Source organism: Protopterus annectens, chromosome 7.part0, assembly GCF_019279795.1.
Source record: "Protopterus annectens isolate FY-2018-M chromosome 7.part0, PAN1.0, whole genome shotgun sequence".
Lineage (NCBI taxonomy): Eukaryota > Metazoa > Chordata > Ceratodontiformes > Protopteridae > Protopterus > Protopterus annectens.
Window position 1 is genome coordinate 1,830,911,506 of NC_056739.1, and position 24,431 is coordinate 1,830,935,936.

Genomic DNA, 24,431 nt, shown 5'->3' on the forward strand with positions numbered 1-24,431 from the left:
GGCAGATATACATAAATCTGATGTTATCACAACCATATAATCCAACACAGTCATGCAACAGCATAGGAAATGCATATAATTATTTAGATGTATTTGCATGTGTATGTGCAGATATATAATATATATATATATATATATATATATATATATATATATATATATATATATATATATATATATATATATATATATATATATATATATATGAAGAATGAACATCGTGACAATAAAGCATACAAAAAGAATGAGGAGGGCATCAACAGCAACCCCAGTATTATTTAGTGCTGTCAGCTTATGTCATATCAAGCTGGGCAGGGGTGAGCAAATCAATGATACTCACACCACAGGCAGGACACTACCAGTGGGAGCTACATTGTCGATCTGCTAAGTCTACTTTACAAACAATCACAGGGTAGTCCCTAGTGGGACTACCCAAAAATTGCTAGGTGGTGTGGACTTCCGACCATTACACAAGCAAGGGCAGGTATGTTCAAGGACCAAATGGTGGGAGAACCTGATGATGCATGGGTTGGGACAACATACATGTAGGGTCCCTAATGCTGGGGAGAGGGCAATGCATGGAGGTGTGTCATGGCTGTGATAAAAACCAAAGAAAGGATGGTTTGCGTGTATGTCGAACTCGGGTGGGGGCCCATGGGTATGAAATTATGGATCCAGGCGTGTCAGAGTTGGATGGCCTGGTTCTAACTGGACTGCCTCGTGGAGGTCAGTGAGTTTGTTATAAGTATATGGGTATATATATATTATATATATATATATATGTGTGTTTGTGTGTGTGTGTGTGTGTGTGTGTGTGTGTGTGTGTGTGTGTGTGTGTGTGTGTGTGTGCTTAGATATACACAGATATACAGCTATGATAGGAAACAACACACAAGAAAGACATATGTTCACAAGCTATGCCAATGAAATTGAGGGGCCCAAGCAAGAAACATGTAACACGTAGCATGACTCCCCCCCAGCCGGACAGAGGAAACATACACACAAACCCACAAACAATGTAAATAGTCCACTTCTCCCCAGACCACAGGCAGGATAGAATCGGGGGGGGGTACAGAGTGCACCCATAAAATCTAATCTTGGAACACATACAGGAGCATCCCTTGCAGGACACCCCAAAAACTGATATATAACCAAAGGAAGGTGATACAAAGACCATTCTGGCTGGGGTGGGTACTTACCCAGAATACAAGGGTGGGAATGCCTGATGACCCATGGGTCGAGACAACATACGACATGGGTCCTGTGAAGTGGAGAGTGGGCAGCGTGTAGTGGTGTGTTCAGACCCAACCTGCACCCAGAGGAAGGATGGGTGCTGTAGAGGAGATGCGGGTGGGGGAACTATGGGTAGCTAGTTATGGGTCTAGGTGTGCAGGTGTTGTCTGATGTGGGTCTATATGGACAGCCCCAGGGATGTGAGCAAAAGTATTTATTGGGCAGAAGCATCGCCTAACGTGCAGCCACACCCGCTACGAGTCCCACTGCAGCAAAGTCTAATCTACATGGCAAAGAATGGAATAACAAGATGTAGATGTATATATGTAGAGGAATGTGTGTGTATATCTACCCATAGCTACATGGAGATATACCTCTCCTTCTCCATAGTACAAATGTATACATACAGAGACGGAATACATATACATACCCACATATAGATATATACATATGCAGACACCCATACACCCATTTGTTGATAAATATACATAGACAGCAATATATAAATATATACATGTAGGCATACATATACAGATATATCTGTATATAGCCATATATATATATATATATATATATATATATATATATATATATATATATATATATATTTATATATATATATATATATATATATATCCATGTATACATTTTTATATGTATATATATATATATATATATATATATATATATATAAATAAATATATCTGTGTGTGTGTGTGTGTGTGTGTGTGTGTGTGTGCAAATATAGAAATGAAATAGCTAGGATATGATACAGCAATTACGAATTACATATGTTCACAGGCCGTGCAAATGGGGGTGAGGGGTCCAGTCAACAAACGTGTAACACGTAGCATCAGCATACCTAGACAGGTGAAACATACAAACACACGATACAAGTAAACACACCACTGCTTCCCAGACCACAGGCAGGATACTACCAGTGGGAGACACCTGCCAGGTCCAATCTTAAAACAAAGATACCAATGTCCCTTGTGGGACACCCCAAAAATTAATGATCATCAGAGTCAATCCATGTACTGATTCATCCAACCAGGCTGTATATGTACACGGACCAGTAGGTTGTCCAAGCCTGATGACCCATGGATCAACACAACGTACAACATGGGTCCTGACACGTGGAGAGTGGGCAGTGTGTAGTGGTGTAGTGGTGTGGTTAGAAACCCCACCTGCACCAAAAGTAAGGATGAGTGCTGTAGAGGAGAGGTAGGTGGGGGAACTATGGGTATGCAATTATGGGTCTAGGAGTGCAGGTGTTGGCTGGCGCAGTTGTATTAGGACTGCCCTGGGGATGTAAGTAATATTCTGAAATGGGCAGAGGTTACGCCCATACCTCTCAACCCCTAAGAGCAAAACCACTGGACAGAACATAAACCGTTGGGGAAACAAATAGGGACAGAAAACACATATTCCACTTACAACCTTAGAAAGCTGATAGAATAATAAGTTATGCATTAGCATGACTTGGCTGAAGGATGTGGGGCCCCAAACACAATTACTTGTCTGTATTTAATGGTGTCAGGTCCCAGGTATTTGCCAGACAGGTGCAGATTGAAAGAGGAACACACCAATAGTATGAAACAAACTCTGGACAGGCCACGGATTCTGTACAGTCAACCGGCATGCTTACGCCCAATGGGCAGCCATTCCTGATAAGGGTCCTACTGCAGCACAGTCCAGTTTATATGGCTAAGTACAGTATAACCATACCTGTCGTTGCATAAACCACTACACAACACCTATGAACACATGGTTGCAACACCCCACTGTAGGCATGTAAGTCGATGTAATAGGCATCACAAGGTATTATTGTAGTCCTCACCCCCACCCAGGGGTGTGAGTGTTTGATGCAAACACCAAATGCAGTGCATTTGCAAGTGCAAGAGCAAGTGGGTGTAAGCCTGTTTGGCCGCCGGTATGCGAGTACCACACAGGTGAAGCAATGTAGAGACTGAGTGTAAGAAACTGTAACCGGAGGTTAGCATTGCTTAGCTCCGTGCAAACTCGCGCACACCTGCTCACAACTGCTTTAAAGTGCCTTAATCACTCTGTACCCAATAGCTCATGTTCTGGCCAGCAACAAAATAAACAGCCTTTGCAAAGCTAAAACTCAGGACCCTGTACATCACAGTCACAGTAGTTAACCACTACTCCATGATAGCAATACATATAAAGGAGGTATCAGCAAACAAATCCTCACAATAGGGAAAACAAATCAAACATGTGAACTGAATCTATGTACAGTGTAATGTTCTATAATCCACCACAGACCATAAATATGTGAATTGGAGTACTGCAGTAAACATATAGTTGAGGTGTCACTGTAATAAACTTATATGACATATGACAGATTTCTGTATGGACCTGCTCCTAGGGGGGCAAACCTCATCCTCAGTGGTGGTTCCAACAGAAGGTGGTGCAGAGCCAACAGAGGTGGAGGTCCAAGGCTGGGGCCCAGATGTGCTGGTGCCCAGTGCCATGGCCTGCTGAAGTGGGACAGGTAGTTCCGCTGGGACCTCCAATCCCATACAGCCTATGGTGTTGCAGTTTTAATACAGATAAGGCTTAGTAATAGTCAACAGCATTCAGGATTACTTATAACAGCATGCATAGATATTACCATTAACCCAAGACAACAGATGTCATACATTTGCAGAGGGAGCACAACACATGCATATATACTGCATTACATCTGTCCAAAGCGTAGATGACTTGTGACTGCAGCTATGAACAGTGGCCCATTATTGGCATGTCACTGTGATAACCTCAGACAGTGACTGTCATACCACTGTTCCATGTGACATATGTCCAATCAGGGATGCAATGGCAACAACTCTCATCACTGTCACCGTGTACTGACTGCAGTCCTCACACTATGCTTCTGCAGTTCACAGATATGTGCTCTGTGAGTAACACAAGAAACAAATCGTTGCACACACTGACCAGTCCACAGATGACCCTACAGATGGGGGTGTTCTTGTCAGTTATTAAAACATGAAGACTAGCCATTAACACACACAACCTGTTAAATTGGCAGTAGTCTGAATGAAGCATAGCTACACTTACATGCTGTAGAGATGTCTGGCACATCATCCTCCTGTCTTTAGGCTATTTCCCACTGTGTATGTTGTTTGAGGAATATCCAGATTTCATCTGTGATGCTGTTTACCAAATACCAGATCCAGGTTCCACTCACAGCGACTGTCATGGGCAAACTCCAACATGATGTTCATAGATATTGTACTGTGTTTCCATGCAATTGGCTATGGGAATGTCACCACAGCTGTTCCACCTGCAATCAGCTAGAGGAGGACTGCAGTAGGTGCAGTGGCCATCACCTGATCATGACCATCACTTACAAAACAAAAGCTGCTGCTGAGCAGGTGTACATCTCCACACCCACCAGAGAGTGTGTGGGAGGGACAGACAGAGGCAAAGTACATCAGAGAAGGGCTGGGAGACTAAAACCTAAGCATCTTCTGTCACACACCTACCAATACAGGGGTTCAAACCCGTGACTGACTAGCCATTACTACTACAAGTGCATGCAGTTACTCCATGTACCACATAGCTGACATGCTGTGTTGTAAGAACATATATGTGTGCTGATGAATGACATCTGCAACAGAGATATAGTAGACATACATTAGGTGTAGCACACATGGCTGTCCACATGAACAGATGTCATTGTCAACACAACCACACTCTCTAAGGGAATCAGACACATTGGCACACTTTGGCAGGCTCACAAATACACTTCCTAACTACTTAGTTTGCCACACTACAGTAATACACAGGTATTACATGCACCACAGGGGTTATCCTGAGGTTCTATGGGCTAGAGCATGTGAATGTGTCTGACATCATTCAGTATAGCAATGGGAGTTATACTGGGTGTGACTGTGGTTGGGAACATCATACCCCACATGCAGACACAAGGTGTCAGTACTGACATGCATGTTTGCTTTGCTTCATGGGTGTGTAGTGGTTGGCTGTACAAGATGGCTGTACAAGGCTGGGTGAGGGGTAATCCTTGGCATCAGGCCACCTGACAATGGTCTGCAGTGTGGTTTAGAGGTGTAGTGTCTGCAATATCCCACACAGATGGGTATTGTATTAACCGTCCTGTCACCCTGGTTACTATTGTGTATGCCCATTGCTTTGCAATGCATGCCATGTCTGTGTTTGATAGTCCTTGACATGGACATTGCCAGGGATGTGCATGTCCCACATTAATGTACAGTGACATGTTTAAGTGTACCTGGTTTGCCTGGCACATGTTATGTACACAGACTTTTATCATCAGATGTGCCAATCCTGGCCTGGTGTGGCAAGACCTGTTAATAGACAGCTGGTTGACCCTGCACCTGCATTGATAGCATGATACAGGTATTCCCTGGTTTCAGTGGCATCTGTCCATACAGGGCATGTGTGTAAGGCATTGTTTTCCTTTGTGGATCACATTTGATGGCACCACATATGATGCAGGCATCCAGTGGGGAACATAGTGAAGGTGCATTGTCCAAAATTATGTGCCTATTGTACTGGTGGACAGGGTGCTATGCCCTCTGCAGCCCACTGCAATCACACCATGCCTATCTGTCAACAATGTGCAGGGTACTAGCAACATAGTGGGATTTTCTAGGCAAATGTGTTTGTGTAAGATACATGGGTTCAGACCGTATTCTGGGTAATAGCAGGGTTGGCTACTTTGTTCACCAGGCCTTTTGCCAGATGTAGGGGTATGGCTTGCCAACCCAGTCTCTTGGCTGATTGAAATCTGTAATCCTCTTGAGGTGGACATTGTGACATATAATATGGCCACCATATAGGAAAACTACAAAGCCCACTGCTCAACATGACCAGTGGTTAGACACTCACAGCCCCCTCCACATAGGCTCTGACTGACAAACACACACACCTGCCATGTCTTGGAATAAAACTCCTACATAACTAGTTTATCACACTACAGCGTTAAGCAGTCATAGCACGTGCTACAGAAATTATTGGGCTACCCCATCCCCAAAGGTGTATTTCACATGGAATGACATCAGCAGGTTTACCAGAGTAGGGCATTTCAAAGTTCCTTCTACTGAGTAGCTCAAAATGCATTGTTCACAAAACAGACAGTGAAATACACACAACCGACATGTGTGGGTATAGAACCCATGACTAAGATCTATATTACACTACTGCATGGAAATGTTATAGGACGCACCACAAGGATTACTAGGGAACTTTTTCCCCAGAGGTGTATTTGACAAGGAATGACATCAGCAGGATTACCAAAGTAGGGCATTGTAAATGTCCTGTGAGTGAGTACGCTATAATGCATTGCTCCCTACACAGACATTGAAACACACATAACTGCCATGGTTGTGGATGGAACCCTACCACAGTTCTAAACCACACTCCAGCAGTACGCAGTTACCTGATGCGCTACAGAGATTACTGAGTTACACTAGTCCCAGAGGGGTATTACTAGGTGGGTGACATCAGCATCCTTGCCAAAGTTGAGTATATGAATTGTAAGGAGTGTGCATACTCTAAAAAGCAGTGTTCCCTTCTCAAGCAGAGAGAGACACACACAAACAGTTGGCAAGTCTGGGATTTGAACACCAGAACACTTCCCAAACTAGCTTATCATACTATAGCATTACACAGCTACAGGACACACTACATAGATTACTGGATTACAGCAATCCCAGAGGTGTATTTCTAGGTGGGTGACATCAGCATCCATGCCAAAGTTGAGTATGTGAATTGTAAGGAGTGTGCGTACTCTAAACAGCATTGTTTCCTTCTCAGGCAGACAGACACACACACATTTGGCAAGTCTGGGAACAGAACACCTACCAAAGTAGTTTATCACACTACAGCATTACGCAGTTACAGAACACACTACAGAGATTACTGGATTACAGTAGTCCCATAGGTGTATTTCTAGGTGGGTGACATCAGCTTCCTTGCTAAAGTGTAGTATATGAATTGTAAGGAGTGTGCATACTCTAAAAAGCTTTGCCCCCTTCTCAGGCAGACAGACACACACACACACAGTTGGCAAGTCTGGGATTAGAACACCTACCAAACTAGCTTCTTACACAGTTATAGGATGTACTACAGTGATTACTGGGTTACAACAGTCCCAGAGGTGTATTTCTAGGTGGGTGACATCAGCATCCTTGTTAAAGTTGAGTATATGAATTGTTAGGAGTGTGCATACTCTAAAAAGCATTGTTTTCTTCTCAGGCAGACAGAGACAGAAACACACAGAGTTGATAAGTCTGGCATTAGAAAACCTACCCAATTAGCTTATCACACTACACAATTACAGGATGCGCTACAGAGATTACTGGACTGCAGCAGTCCTAGAGGTGTATTTCTAGTTGGGTGACATCCGCATCCATGTCAAAGTTGCGTGTGTGAATTGTAAGGAATGTGTGTACTCTAAAAAGCATTGTTCCTTTCTCAGAAAGACAGACAAACAGTTGGCAAATCTGGGATTAGAGCACCTACCAAACTAGCTTATTACACTTCAGCTTTACACAGTTACAGGACACGCTACAGAGATTATTGGGTTACAGCAGTCCCAGAGGTGTATTTTTAGGTGGGTGACATCAGCAGGATTGCCAAAGAAGGGCATTTCAAGTTCACTGTGAGTTGTATGTGTGTACCCGCTGCTTACTGTCATGAAACCACAAGTACACCTGCTTACAACTGTTTTATTCAGTCCTAAATGACATTATCAACAACCCTTGCAGGTCTTGAACCCTGGGCACAAAGGTCACTGGACTTACCACTAAGTCATCTGGGTTGTATACATGTTTCATGGTTTTTATAATACACATTTTGCTACAGGTATTCCACAGGACTGAAAATAAATGGGACAGTCACTTTGTATACATATGCACAGTACCCTTGAATGTACTGTACTCTATGAAACAACATAGAGGTCTACATATCTACAACTGTTATAACTAAATACTAAATACATATATGCACTTACGGGATGTGTACACACACATATATATATATATATATATATATATATATATATATATATATATATATATATATATATGCATATACACAGACACAGCTATAGCCATATGTATAAACATGTCTGAACACCCTTTGTGACACAGAAGGGTTCCAAAGGAATTGATGTGTACACAAAACAGAGGCAACTCTTGTATTATAACATTTAAATCTTAATCAGTCCACCAGAGAAGGGATGGTTGTTGTGTATGTGGAGTTTGGGGAGGGGAATGATGGCTAGGGAAATATACCCCAAGGATTGTGGAGTTTGGGTGGGGGAATGATGGGTATGGAAATACTCCCCAGGGACCACTTCTGTGTCACTGCTCGACAGTGGCACAGGAAAATAACATACCCAACAGTAGTCATTCTTGACTGTCTATTCCTTTCTATTCCTAACTATGTAATAATTTGTAGACTCCACTCACCACAGATGACTACCATGGTGTGCAGCATGTTAAAAGACATAACACATGTGTATGCCTGACTACATGGTAGTCACACACACACTTGCCAGTATTGTGCTTACAAGTCGCCTATGTAAAGATAACTAGTAGAGTGGTGTACAGTTGGGGTATGTGCCACAGAACCCATACAATTACACTTAATCTGATTCTGCTTCTGAGCTGGGTGACATCACAGGACTGATTACTTGCAGTGGGGAGGGGGGTATTGTTTAGCAGATGACAAGGATAAAGGTCGGTGCAAAATGTGGTTTCTCTTTGGAAATTAGTAAAACCCACTGTCATGAAAGGATGCAGATACAAATACACAACCATTTGCTGACACACACACAGTTGTCAGTGGTGGGATCAGAACTCCTGCTTATCTACAAATCATTATTACAGTGCTACGCAGATATGAGACACATCACAGAGATTGCACATTTCAAGATAGTCAGAATGCCCTTCTAAGATTGAGGACATCAACAAGGCTACTGACAGTTAAGATGTACATAGCTATAAATCTATGTGTTTAAAATAGGAGTCCATTACAACCTGTATGCACAAGCAAGACACATCATCTGCAGATAAGACATAGGTAGGCCTGAGAGGTATAGTTGTAGTGCAACAAGCCCTGAGCTGGAGTATGCCCATCTGTGGAATGGACTACTATCACTATACAGGGTTACAGTGGTCATGCTCCTACACATAGAATCACAGGACTTGTTTGGATGCATTGACACCAATTACACAAGATGACAGTGGGCATGCTCATACACTTAGTAGCACAAGGCCGTTTGGGATGCACTCTGACTACAACTACACAATGTTATACTGGGCATGCTCATACACTTAGAAACAAAGGGCTTGTTTGGATGCACTGACTCAAATTACACAAGGTGGCAGTGGGTACACTCATACACTTAGTAGCACAGGGCTGTTTGGGATGCACTCTGATTCTAACCACAAAAGGCCACAGTGTGCATGCTCATACACTTAGATGTACAGAACACGTTGTAATGGACTCCTGTTGTAAACATGCAGGTTTACAGCTATGTACATCTTAACTTCAGTATATATGCACATCATACAGGTTTACTACTAGATACCTGTATGTGGCCCGTAAATGATATATCTGTGTCTGTGCTGTGTGATACACATGCATACATGTACATGAAGTACTGCCATATATATGTGAAGTATACACAATCATGCATGTGTGGAAGCGATAGACAATTGGTTAACTGGGACACACAGATGGATGCAAAGTACAGCATGTGTCACATACATTGCTGCCCTGAAAGGCATACATTGATATCAGGTTGCGGACAGTGGCATTATACTTGGAACAGTGACATGTGCAAGCATAATATGTGAGCCCCATTGTCTAATGGTACTGAGGTGCATGTGTCAAGATGACCTCTCCCAGCTGTGTTAGTAGTTGTCATTATTAGCAGGACCACTCCACTTAGTACATCTGACATTGGTCATCTACTCAACATTTGCCGCTGTCCATCACCTTAGATGTAGCATTTGATACCAAGCACAATACTGCCACTCATAGTGATGTCATGGTATGAGTGGCAACCACTTGACCAAAAGAATGAGCCAATGTCCTGCTGTAATTATGAGGTTGTCCAGTGTCTGTCATTCCGGGATGACATGACTGAAAGAAGACAAGCCTTTGTCACAGATCACATGTATCCATGATTCAAGGGAGTGTGGATAATACCTAGGTTGCATTTGTGCATATAGTGCCATTCCAAGGCAAATGTCCTAAACACAGAAGTAACACCTTGGCACCTACAAGACAATTGCATTGGATGCTTATGCTAACCAGTGCTAGATGTGTGGCTGTCATAATCCAGTTACTCAATGTAGAACCTACAATGGGGAATACTGACATCTGTGCATTGAGGAACACCTGGCTGAAGGCTCTGTAGTGCACAATAGCACTACCACCATATAACTCAGATCCAGACATGTGGGCCATAACACTGGTATGGACCACTCCAGGTGGTGGTGTCCACATATTTATAAAGGCTACTCACAAGTAAAGACCACTACTCCAACATAATGCATCACTGATGAGTCCTACCTCTCAACTGTACAGATTTTTGCAGAATGTCCAGATTTTTGCCTCATATTTTTGGTCCACTTTTCATAAAATTGTGGTTTTCTTGCAAATTAGTGGCAAATTATTAAAGATTGAAGTTAGAAAATAATGGCAGACATTTAAATTTAAGACTTTATATCCTTCAGAAAATTCATTCTAATGCAAAACCTGTTATTCTGTACACTTTCTAAGTTTGTAAGAGCGATATTTAAAAATTGTCCCTATTTTTGGGCCTTTGTCCCACTTTTATGTATGGCTTTGTCCAGATTTCTTGATCTAAGAGGTTGAGAGGTATGGCACAGGTGACAGTGGCAAAAGTTGCATTCTAGGTTGTATCCTCATATACATCCACCACCATGTCCTCAGACTACCAAACACATCCATAAATGTGGTATGAAATAGTATGGTACGACACCTAATAACCTTCAACTGGTGGACTGTACCTAGACCTACATCAACTGTGTGAAGTAACCATGTACTGACACAGTTGCATAATGTGTTATGCAATGCAATAATACCACTGTTTGTAACCAGGTCAGTTGTACACATACCAGCGTCCCTCGGATGTAGTCAGCATTAACACAGTTGACTGTTGCTGTACACCAGTAAACAACACCCTCATGGTCGGATATGACCTAGCTGTACCTGCCCTGGATATGTAGATCCCACACTCATACAACATAAATGAAAATGCCATAGCTGTTGTTGTCCTTTCTATGTACAGGTGGCTACATTCATTACACACATGCACATGGAAGATAGGTCCATAGCTGCTGAATGCTAACAGTACATAAGGTTTGATATCTATGTTGACAGAGGTAAGATTCCCTCTCTACTGGTCACCCATGACACCTGTCATATCATACAACAACCCATGTAGCATGTATGTCATTAGACATGTCCAACAAATGCAATGCCTACAAACATACCCAAATAACAGGATCATAGGACGTACACACATGGCCTGTATTGACAGACTCAGGAAAATACAGCTATGCTCTATATGTTCCTGAATAGTTACAGGTGATATGTCCATGACATGTACAGCCATGTGTGACCCACAGCTCCTACATGTACCCCATGTCAACAGTTATGAGCTATGCATGCTGTGTGCTGTCTGGACATTAACCTTATTACCACAATAGCCAGAATGTGCTAGAGTGAGATGTTTATAAGCCACAGACCTTGCACATGCTTGAATAAGTGTAATGCCTAGCTCAAACAGAGCACATTGCTGACACTCTTCCAGTAATCATGAGGTGTGTCTGGCAAATATGATGTGTGTGTGGCAAATATGATGTGCTCACTTTTGACCATTACAGTGCCCTGGCTTTACAGTGGAACTGTCAACTAACAGTTTGTGGGATCATGACATGGAATATTTCTGTGTGTGTGTCTTGCTGATATGTGCTGTTGGTATAAATGTACAATAAGCTACTCAGTGAAGGTGGTTGTGTGTCCTACAAGTACACGAGTACAGCATCCATTATGGTGTAATGCTCAGCTAGGTATCACACATGGTGTGGGGAAGGTGTGGAATGTATCCTCATGACCTGCTGGTCCACTTACTGATGGAGACTGCATATGTGTACATGTATTGATGTGTGTTTAGATTCCATGCATGTGCAGTGTCTGATGTTTGAAGGTGACTGTTGTCTTAGTACATCATGCAGTTGCAATGTAGCCTCAACATTGCCAACTGTATACGGTGATATGCTCAAAGTACAGTAAGCTGTACTTTAGGTATGGACAGATGTTTGGACATAACTACTAAGTGGTAGGGCTAATTTGCAGATGAATGATTACTGAGGACAACTCACAGGTGTGTTACAACCATTTTTACAATAACCTGTGTAACTGCTAAGCTATGGTTTTGTTAATTGAATGAGAAGACACACAACGCAGAATGCAGTAAGGATGACACTGAAGCCAAACCTCTTGATACCTGTAACAGTAACACCTCCCCTGTGCATATAATTGTGCATATATCAGCACAGTTGGCAAAGGAAAGAGCCAGTACACTTTGTAGGTCATGCGATAGTGCTGTAAATCTGTAATATCTATCGTGAGATAGGCAGGTGTTTGATTCACAGTATTGGCATGTGTGGGTGTGTGGGTGTCCATATATGTCACATATGGTGAGGAATGCATCCCAAATGTTTTTCACTCTTCTGTACACTGTTGTAGACATATGTACAGAGTGAAGTGAGGAAAGCAACACATAGGCAGGAGTTTGAATCTCACACATGTCAAGTGTCTATATGTGTGCGACATAGGTGTATATCTTTGTGAATGCCACAGTGTGTGTGCGCACGTGTGTGTGTGTGTGTGTGTGTGTGTGTGTGTGTGTGTGTGTGTGTGTGTGTGTGTGTGTGTGTGTATGGCTGCCTGGTCCCTGGAGTGAGGCTGTATTTTACCATAGTGAAATGATAAGACCCCTCCCCCCATCCACTCAGGGCAATCTAGTATCCCTGTTGATGTCATCAATCTTAGAAGGGCATTCTAACTGCCTGTAAACATGTACTCCCTGGGGTGAGGCTTGTTGTTACATAGCCTACTGATGACCCCCCCCCTCCCCACATACAATCACTGCATTCTAGTATCCCTCGATCTTAGCCCATTCTGACTACCTGTATATGTGTAATCTCTGTGGCATGTGTTGTAATTGCGTAGTACTATAATGATGATTTGCACATAGGCAGTGGTTCTTATCCCAACACAGACAACAGTGTCAGTGAATGTGTGGGTGTGTTACTGTGTCTGTGAATCTGTGGGTGTGTTTGCATCCTGTCATGGGAGCGGGTATTACTGCTTCCCAATGAGAAGCCACTTTCTCCACTGGCCTTTATCCTTGTCATCTGCTAAACCACTCTTTTACCTCCCCCCCACTCCAGGTAACTATACCTGTGATGTCACCCACTATGGATGTGACAGCTCTGGCCACAGTAGCTTACTACACAGCTGTCATGCTCTTGGATCATTAGATCAGTAAACCTGTTTGAAACTTGAGAGATTATAACTGTGATGTGGAAGCTACAAAGTGCATGCAAGTATTGTCATACAGACCTGTGAGTAGTCTACATTTACATATGGGACACTAACTGCAAACACTGACATCCCTCGGCACATGCAATTACACCTGAAAAAGGAAGGCAGAACATCAGGATCAACATGCAGTTATTGTTGTTACACATGATACATACTGTCAAAAGTACAAAATGCATTCTAAAACTGTAGTACATGATATGTCTGCTGCCTGTCAACACTACTCAACAATGGTAATCTACAATTGTCTTCCTAGTATGTTCACCCTGTGCATCAGACCATATGAGCATGTCCCTGCACCGATGGTGTGGATGACAGAAATGTGGCACAGGCATCATCATCATATGCGCAGGGTGATAATGTTTGCCAGAGGCCTAGGCTGCACCATTGGATGACATGTGTGTGGGTTAGGGTCTTTTATCTTGTTGGGTGTGTGTGGATGTTATGCGTGTGTGTGTGTGTTGAGGTGCCCTATATTTGTTACTGGTGTGTGTATGTATGCATGTACACAGGTCTGGCATGTGTCTGGCCTACACAGGGGCATTATTGACAGCTGCAGACTGTACAGTGCAGGGTTTACAGTTCATGGTGTCCGGCCATGGCAACGTGACCTGCGCCTGCCAGGGGTTGCACGAGCACTACCAGGCAGAGGTCCAGATTGGGTACTGTCTGATGACACATGTCCACTGGAACTGTGTTCCATGTGGGACCATCTAGGAACACATGCACGTGGCCTGCTGTGTCCTGGTGTGGACAGCACAGCACCAGCTGCACTGCTGCTGCTACCGCCACTATGGGAGCGGGCAAGTGATGTAGTATGTTCACGTAGACCTTCAACAGGTGATATAGCTGGCCTACAACCACGTGCCTGATGCCTCACTCCCACCAGATTTCCAGCACAGATATTCCACACTTGAGGATTGACATGCCACGGTCAAGGACTCCCACCATGTCACCCAATCGTCTATCCAAAACATCTGCAAGATGATGTTGAGCATTTGCAATTGCCTGGATGTTGTCTGTTAAAGAATGGACAGCAGCCCTCTGAAGCCTCAGACCTTCTCTGTTGTGCCATTCAGCACATGCCTGTGCCTCCATTACAGCCTGAAACATGCATCTGGTGACACCAGCTGAATGTGCTATGTCTTGCAGGGTCATGATGGCCAGAAGTCCTCCTATGAGCAGCCCTGGGCACATGCCTGTGTGGGACAACACTAGTCAGTTGGCTGGGATCATGGTGTGCAGGTACAACTTCCATAGTCTCCACACATTCCTGTTCCATGCTACCACCCACCAACTGTCTTTCCTCTATGGCCACTGGTGATGGGGTATGTGTAGGCATGAGAACTGTGTGCGGGGATACAGGTGGAATGGCAACCGATGGTACAGATTCAGCCCCTGACAACCCTGCCTGTGCCTCAATCATACTTTCATCATCACTGCTAGAGTCTGTGGGGACACTAACATCAGGTGGACCGCAGGAGGGAAATGCACCTACAGCAACACCTGTGAGGGGCAGACAAGAACTGTACATTACAAGTTATACAGCACATTACAGACACACAGACAGACACAGAGACACAATATGGCACCCAATGGCATGGAACATGCATGTGATATGGCAGAAGGCATTCAGCTTAGACAATTATAGTGGTAGATATACATCCCTGTCTTGCACACAACAGCATGCATGTGTTATAGCAGAAGGCATGCACCTTACACAATTATAGTAGTAGTTAGCACACATCCCTGTGTTGCACCATTTGTGTTAGTAGGTCATGCCCTAAACCTGCAACACAATGCATGCACTATGCAACGTTGCACCGCACTGCCATATTTTGTGCAATATGCCCCACATTTTAACAGACTATCGCTGACTTGTGTACATCTTCCACTGATGCTTTGTGTAGGCCACTGCCCCTATGTGTGATGAGGACATGAGCAGAAGGGTATGTTGAGTGAATACTATGTTTGCCTGAGCCCTAGCCTGCATATCTCCATACAACAGTGCATGTCTGTTCAACAATATTCTGCTTACACCTGAGCTGAGTCTACAGACAATGTGCATGTGGCTGTACACACGTTTGACATGGCTGTCCCTACTTTGCAATGGTACCACAGACCAGCAATGGTTAACAATACACCAGCCTGATGTGTGGCATATGACCTTGCCAATCACATGTAGTATGACATGTCTTCTGCTGATTTGTTTAACACAATGGTGCCCTTTCAAATATACAGTGAGGTAATGGTGTCCCAATGCAGGAACATGTTATACTAACATGGATCTTCAGCTGACACAATGTTGTCAGTCCACCCTACAGATATACAGTGAGATACTGAACATTAAGCTGATGTGCATAGCCATTGCAAGGCAGCATGTGGCTTTGCTATTGCTATACAGTGTGAGTTACAGACACAGTTCATAGCCATGACTGTGTTCAGATACAATACATATCTAATGTGGAATGTGACCCACATCTCTGAGGTATATACACACTAAACCCTAACGTGGAATGTGTGACACAGGTCACTGAAGGGTGTACAGATGACACCCCTGCACATCTGCAACCATATTGCTAATGCCTGGCAACTATGCCCAGACATGGCTAACCTAGCAGTACTCCATGACCCACATGCCATCTGTGTACCTCACACACATGTGGAGCAAGCATGACAGTGATGTCTGACACCAGCAAGGTGAATGTACTGTATCTGTGGCCTGATGTGGTTGTATGTGTATGCTGTGCAACACATGAATGTATTTGGATACTGTATAGGTGAAAGCTTTCATGTTGTGACACACTCAAGATGTTCAAGACATGTTATGTGGTGGTTTGATGTTATGCCTACATAAGCTGTGCACAGGCCTGTATGATGTTTAGTGTGTCACATCTGCAATATCACCATTGCACAAAGGCCATAGTTGTATTGTGTCGAGCCAATGTACAACAGGGTGTACACACATGTGCATCCCTTCTACTGCGTGTGTTGCTTAATGTCTCTGGCCATCCTCCATGGCAATGTGTAAACATGTTTTGTCCAATGGTTGTGATGGGCATCTATTCCACATGTCAGTGTTGGCCCATATGACATACACCCATAGATGTCATATGCTCCACTGAGGACAGGGTTATGCAGACAAAGGGTGGTATGTTTGGGATGAGAGATATCATGTTTTGCATGATAGTTAACCAGTGTTGCAGTCAGCCCACAAGATGTCATGGACATGTCAGATAGCACATGACATTGTGCGTCAGTCATATCACCATACATTATGTGTACGTGTGTTAAATGGCCACATGGCAGATAGCATGCAATTAATATGATCTGTGCATTATCAAGCCTGATAAATAACAATCTCACCTGCAACAGGCTGCTGTTGCTGCGAAACGCCAGAGGTACCTAAATAGGAGTGTCACAACAGTCAGATTATTATCCACACCTGTGTGATAGCTACAGGGTGCAATGTGCATGTTAGCACATAAGCCAGTACAATAGACTATACTATGGAGTATGCACATCTGTGCATACATAGCCTAGCAAACTATAGTATGTGGCGTGTGTGCATACATGCCTTGCATATGATGTTATGTTAAATATTGCACAGTAACACATCTAACTATATGAAATATAGTTGTGTTCTATGTGCAGTAGAGACTTACCAGGCAACTCCCAGCTCAGTGGTTGTGACACACCCACCTCCACAATTCCAGCTAAAGCTTGTGGATGGAGTTCTGCAGGTGTCCCCAGGTTGGCCAGTAGCTCTTCGGTACGTATGAATGGGGGCTGGGTGAGTGGCCACCCATCTGTTGCAGCTTGTTCCCTGGTGATTGCATTTGCATGCTGTTTTGCCCATCTAATGAGGTTGGTGCAGTGTCGGCGCACCCACTGATAGGTACGATTGTGGCTGCCAACATCATTTACCCTCCTGCGAAGTTCCTTCCACTGGGCATCCCACTGCTGTGCATCATGTGGTACATGGCTGAAGAGTGTTTCCTGGTTGTCAAGGAGGTATGGAATGAGGACCTCATCCTCCAAGCGGGTGCATGGTAGGAGCCTGGCACGCAGCATACCTGGAAGACATAATGATGGAGACAGGTCACAGTAACTCACAGAGAAGTACAGAAGTACAACTGCACATACATGTGTATCACATTTATTATGATTACAAATATGTATTTGCAAATCTGCATGACTCTAACACCACTGACATGTTTAACACACACATTTGACACTTACTGGTGATATGATGTTATCACCATATATGTATGTGTCAAGTGATGACATTGCTCATACTCCATGTGGATGTTTTCTTGATGTGGGCATGTCTGTTTGCCCGTACTGGTGTCTTTACCTATCAGCACATGCCTGGATGTGTTCACATTAATGCAAGAGACCTTAATGCTGTGTATATGTCACATATATAGTCATACATAGCCTTACGGGACATGACCTGTGACCCTGCAGATGTGTTCATGGAAAGTTTTACATGTATGAGTTTTGCCATATACATCTACATGGCAATGTACAGCAGTAGAGTATCCCGCCATGTATTACCTGTGTTGCACATGTGAAACACATGGGACAATGGTTAGCTTGATGGTATTTGCAGAGTTGGATATCAACTGTAGCGTGTATGGTCATAGTGAACTAGTAAGCTGTATGCCCTGGGCCATTTATGAGCCTAGGCTGAAAGGTTACCTAGCTGTAGCCAACAGACAGGTAGCTTTCAGTGGCCAGTTCAAGCAGTGCCACATAACTGGTCCACAGGGTTACTGATATATTTGCCATGCAGTCATCGCACCATGTCTCAAAGAGGGGCAATGTGCAGCTTTGCTGTACAGGGATGCATAGTATGACAGGAGTATGTAAAGTGCATGGGACAGGGATCTGTCAGGCATGTTATGATCCTTGTACTAGACAGGTGGATGTCCATGCTGTATGTGTTTATTTGAAATCAGGATGTGTGAGTGTAGCATGTCCAACATCTCTGGGTTGGACATGGCTTTATTCAGGGTAGGAATCATGCTACATAGTGGAGCTAGGGTTTGGGAATGCTGGTGTAGGCCATCTGAACATGGCCAATAACCCTTAAAGGAAATATGTGATCTATTATGGGTCACTTGAGTGTTGCGCATGGCTGAACAATGATTTCTATATTCATGGATGGCACGCTATCATGATTAGGGATGCCGCTTACACCTACCTGCCTGGTGTGGTGAAGTGACTATCAAAGGAAAGACTACTGTCCAGCTGCATCCCATGCACACACAGTTTCCATTATGTTGACCGCTGCCTAGGTGGTAGTTCATGGGTACAGGGTTTTTAACATAGGGGATGTCAATGCAATACTTAGCTGTCAGATTGTGGCCATACGTCATACACCACACATCTGACCCACAAAGGCCCTTCTGTATTTTGCCTGCAGCACTCATTGAGTCAACTATTGCTCCTAGCTCATAGTCATACCTGCAGATTTCAATAGGCAGATGCCTTCTGTATTAGTCTGTGTGGTATAGATAACAAAGAGGGGGAGTACCAGGAATGAACCCTGTATTACTGTAGCTGGCACTGGTTTGATGTGCGTGCATTAGTCAGATGCCTTCTGTAGTGTTGGTTCTGCCAGCAGTCCAGTTGCCATCCAGTCCTGTGACATAGAAATATACACCTAGTTTACTGAGTGTAGCTGGCACACAGTATGGGTGATGGTGTTCTAAGACCTGGCAAGGTCATGATATGCTGTGTGAATCAACCTTACTGTCATCTACATCTGTACTGACCACATCAAATAAGTTGATCAAGGTTCATGGTCTTACAGACCAGACTCAGCAGGGTAGTAGTGCACTGTTCCCCATTATCAGTGGTGACTTCCTCTTTGTGGGGTGTGATAACTGTTGCTGTGCACTATTCAGTGTGTACACAGTCTGACATGAAGCTATGATTGAACACGATGTGTATGTGGAGAGCAAATTGTTCTGACATTTGTGTAAAATACACCCTGGGATGTTGACAGGTCCCATGCAAGCTGTATGTATTGCTTTGGAGAGTGCAGCTTGTACCTGCATAGTTGTTATTACAGGGGCTCTGTAGTGCACATGGATATATAAATATGTGTACCTGTTGGGGGGGGGGGGTGAGAGTGGGTTTAGGTTATCCAAGACCCTATCTGGATGAACAAGTGCTATTTCTGTAGGTACAGTACTTCTCATGCCATAGTGCTGTGAAGCAGGGCGGGTCTTGTTGTTGCCATTATGATTCATGACACAGCTATAGAATGCTCTGTGGTTGGTCTCATAATATGTGGCTAATTAGTTTCACAGTAGCTTTGTGTGGTTTTATATGGTGTATCTGCATCTTACTGAAGCTGACCAGGGATCACCTCCACTCATGTGTGTTTACTCTTGCAACAGTTACTACAGTCTGTGGTACAGTTTAAGGCAGGGTACCACCTGTTTGCCTTCCTGTTTGTGTTTGGTTGAATCTTGGTTCTGTTTCAATGGCACAATCACTGCACTTATGTGAGTGCTTAAAGTGCATATGTGTAGGATTCAGCATTTGCACATGCATTCTCCATCTGCATGGATGCCATGACAGTCACCGCATGGCTCTTGAGAAGCATAACATTGGCTTTGGAGACTGGCTATGTGTAGCATACTGTTAGCCCTGTTTGTGTGACTATGGTGATCCAGCTCATTGGGGTCAATAAAATCCAACATGCATTAAGCACAGGTGTTGGTACATCAGGAGTCTTCCCAGTTCATAATGGGAGAGTTGAGAGTAGCCATTATTATGGTTTTCTGTCTCAAGCATAATATTCCCCATTGCAGCACAATATGACAGTTGGGAATTCTGAGGCATGGTGGGTGATCTGTTGCAAGGTGCAAATTGGATTCCACCTTGGTACAAAGGTAGTTGCTCAGCATAATGCATCTGAAGTTATGCAAGTGCAACTAGCGTGGGGTGTACATATCCTTGAGAAATATGGACACATCTATGGCCTGTGTGTTCCAATAAGAGATAATGGCCCTGAAGTGAGGTATGTGTTATAACATGGTCATGCAGGGGTGCTCTCTGGAGCATTGAACCATATCACAGTCACTGCACAGATATGTTCTCCATGTTAAGGATTGACGTAAGTGAGTCCATACTGAGTTTCTGAAATGTATCATTAAGTAGCGAGACCTGCAGTTTATTGCTTTGCTGTCCCTGTTACAGCAGTGGACTTTCACTTTAACTTTGCATGATGAAGGCACTAGCCAGTATCCAGATTCCCAGGGGTGGCAGGTGCAGGCCCTGTCTGGCAAAGCATCATGGTCTGTCAACCATGTTATCCCAGGCGGAGAAATACTGGATACCCTTTGAATTACACCAGTACATTAGACAATTGTGGAATACAATCTTTTTGTCCCTGTATTGCAGTATCATTCTGACCAGTGGCAGAACGCTACCCAGGCCTTGGGACATACCTGCATGAGCTACAAGACCTGACAGTTCCTACATGTGTTTCCATGCAGTCCAGGCTACTGCATCACAGGTCCTGCACAACACCATGGAATATGCCAGAGCCATGTGTATAGTTCAAAAGGTGGTCTGAGTGTATGGGTATGTGGCTAATCATGGCAGACAGGCAGCTGACAGTATGATTGCCCTTGTATAACTTGGTGTGTAACATAGTGCTAGAGTTTGCATTCACAAATGAGTACTGTTGGGCATGTTTCTGGCCACGTGTTCTGAGGGGTGGCACAATTTGACAAACTATGTCATACAGTTTGTGTATTATGTTGTCTGTCTATTCCAGCTTGGGAGGTCTCTTGGTGGTGAGATACTTAGAAGCCTCTGTGAATGTGTGTGATTTCTGGTGGTATGTGTGGGTGTCCTTTCAGTGTTCTGGTAAGGGTATGTGTTGGTTGTGGTGATGAAATGCATGTGTTAACCTACACCTCATGACTGTCCAGTCCAGTCATGGCTGTAGACTGGACTGCCTTCCAGCTTAGCCCTGTAGCTGCATCCCAGACAATGTGTGGGGTGTGGTGTTAGGTGGGTTTGGCAGTGTACATGGCATAGAGATTACATTCCCCTAGGATGGCCACATACACAGAGCTGAGATTTTTAAACACCAGTAGCTGACTAGTGGACATGCCTGTATGAGCATTCAGTACTACAAGTACCAAGTACTGTATTTAGTTGACTTATTGCTTATGAAGATGTTTTAGACAGTGATGCTCACACGTAAATATGTGTGTTATAGACGTGACAACACTGGCTATTACAGAAACATAGTAGCTACCTTTAGCAGCAATCCTCATCTGAGGAGCACATCACATCCTGATAGTTGATTACAGATGATGCAAATGTCAAAAAGGTCTGTATCCTTTTCTGGGTATATACTCACATATCCACCAGAACCATGAGCTCTGTTGGGCACGGACACCCACTCCCCAAACAGAGTCAAGTATCAATAGACTCTGCTGTCACTATCAACATGATCAGGATATAATCAGATAGGGTAAGCCATCACCTATGAAGCAGCTATTATACATGGGCAGCAGTCTCCTACATCTTACACTCCTACTGCAGATATTACACTGGAGTTAAAGATGATATGCAACTTGCTTCATTACCAGTACTGTGCACAACCTTACATACCGTATTTGCAAGCAGCAGTTAAGTTAGCAGTGAGAGGTTAGGCTACACAAACCTGAATGCTCAACCAGTGTGTCTCTACTCTCAATATCCACTCTATGTAGGTGTGCACATAGTCATTTGGCCCAGCCCTGTAACAAGGGTCACTACACATTTGCATAACATGTACACATGCACAGCTGTTATTGCTTGTAAACGATACGAGAGAGGTGGATATTACATGTCTTATGTGCGTGGATAGTTACCTAGCTCTTCCAGTTTTCTTTGCTATCATGCTGCTAAACTGTCAGATGACTACAACTCATATGTATCCTGTTATTGAGTATTCTAATTGCCAATAGACATAACTAATGTTTACATAACATAACAGAAATGCTATGTAAAATGGAATACAGATCTGCCTAGAATACTGTATATTACACAGTTATTGGCACAATATCCCGCAATGCAAATCATATTTGCACAGTAAGCCCACCTTTGACATGTTCATCTCACTAATATACCCATACATATGTCTACTGTTACAATATAACAACATATACTATCCCCTGTTATAGCACATACTTGTTGGACCAACCCTGACACTGACAGTGGCTGGAAAAGAATTGGTGAATTCCAAGCCCATATATATCATCCCTTGTAGTGTATGAGGAGTTTGCCTTGTGACCTACAGCATTACACACATAGAATACTACAAGTATTACTATTGCTCAACAATGCATCACTACAAGATAGCTATTTCCACTATATGCATTGATTACACTGTAATTATTACAGAACAGGTACTACATACAGAGACATACTAAATGTTATGCATACCTTCTTGGTAATTGGAGGTGTTATTGGCTGGTAGTTTATTCTTTTTTGGTTTGTGTTTCATTATACATACCTTCTTGGTAATTGAAGGTGTTATTGGCTGGTATTTTATTCTTTTTTGGTTTGTGTTTCAATCTTCTGTTGGGTATGTTGTACTGTTCTGCAGGTATATACAGATGGTTTGAATGTGTGACAAGGCTTCCTTTTATAGTTAGAGATCAGTAACATGTGCTATCCTGATCATCAATTGGTGTCCAATGTAGTTAATTAAATGCACATTGGCTGTGCAGCTACTCCATTAGCCAATACCATGGCAACAGTGGAGTATAACTGAGTACTCCACTTGGGCATTGTCCCCTTGCCTTACTTGTGAGGAAGACAGCCAGGAAGTGTTGTCTGAACTCTATTGCAACAGCTGTATGGAGACAAACACAAATATATTTTGTGTAATGCCTAGAGGATTTGGTCTAAATGTGAGTACTGCTGTCATATTTCTGAACATTGCTACTTGTGCAGGGTTTGTCTGTACCTAATACATCTGCATATGTTTCAGTCTGGCCAGGACGTTTGACCAGCTCAAGGCTGTATGGCTATGCATATTATGTTAGGGGGTTTACAGTGTGCTCACCAGACATCTTTAGTTTGGTGTAAATCTGTATCATACTGTACTGATAATCAGTAATTGGTAACACTACCTGGTGTAATTACTTTTTAACTCTCTGAAATAGGATTAGTTCAAACAAACCCTGTAACATCAACAGCTGTTCCATTTTATAACAACAACTATTTCACATAGGGCCATGTTAGTGTGTCTCTGTCCAGATATGTCAAGGTTTCAGCAGATGTCGTAAAGTGGGTGAATAATTGGTTATGGTATGACAGTATGTATTGCTGTAATTAGTTTGGGTCTGGGGGAGATGTTGGTGGGTGTACATAGCAGATGCAGATGTGTAGGAACTGCTTTTATACATATTCTATATGTGTATGGGTGTTCTTTCCCTATGTGAACACCTATCCCTTAGTGGACTAATACTATGGTAATTGCAGGCTGATTCATTAAAGCACTGTTAAATGCT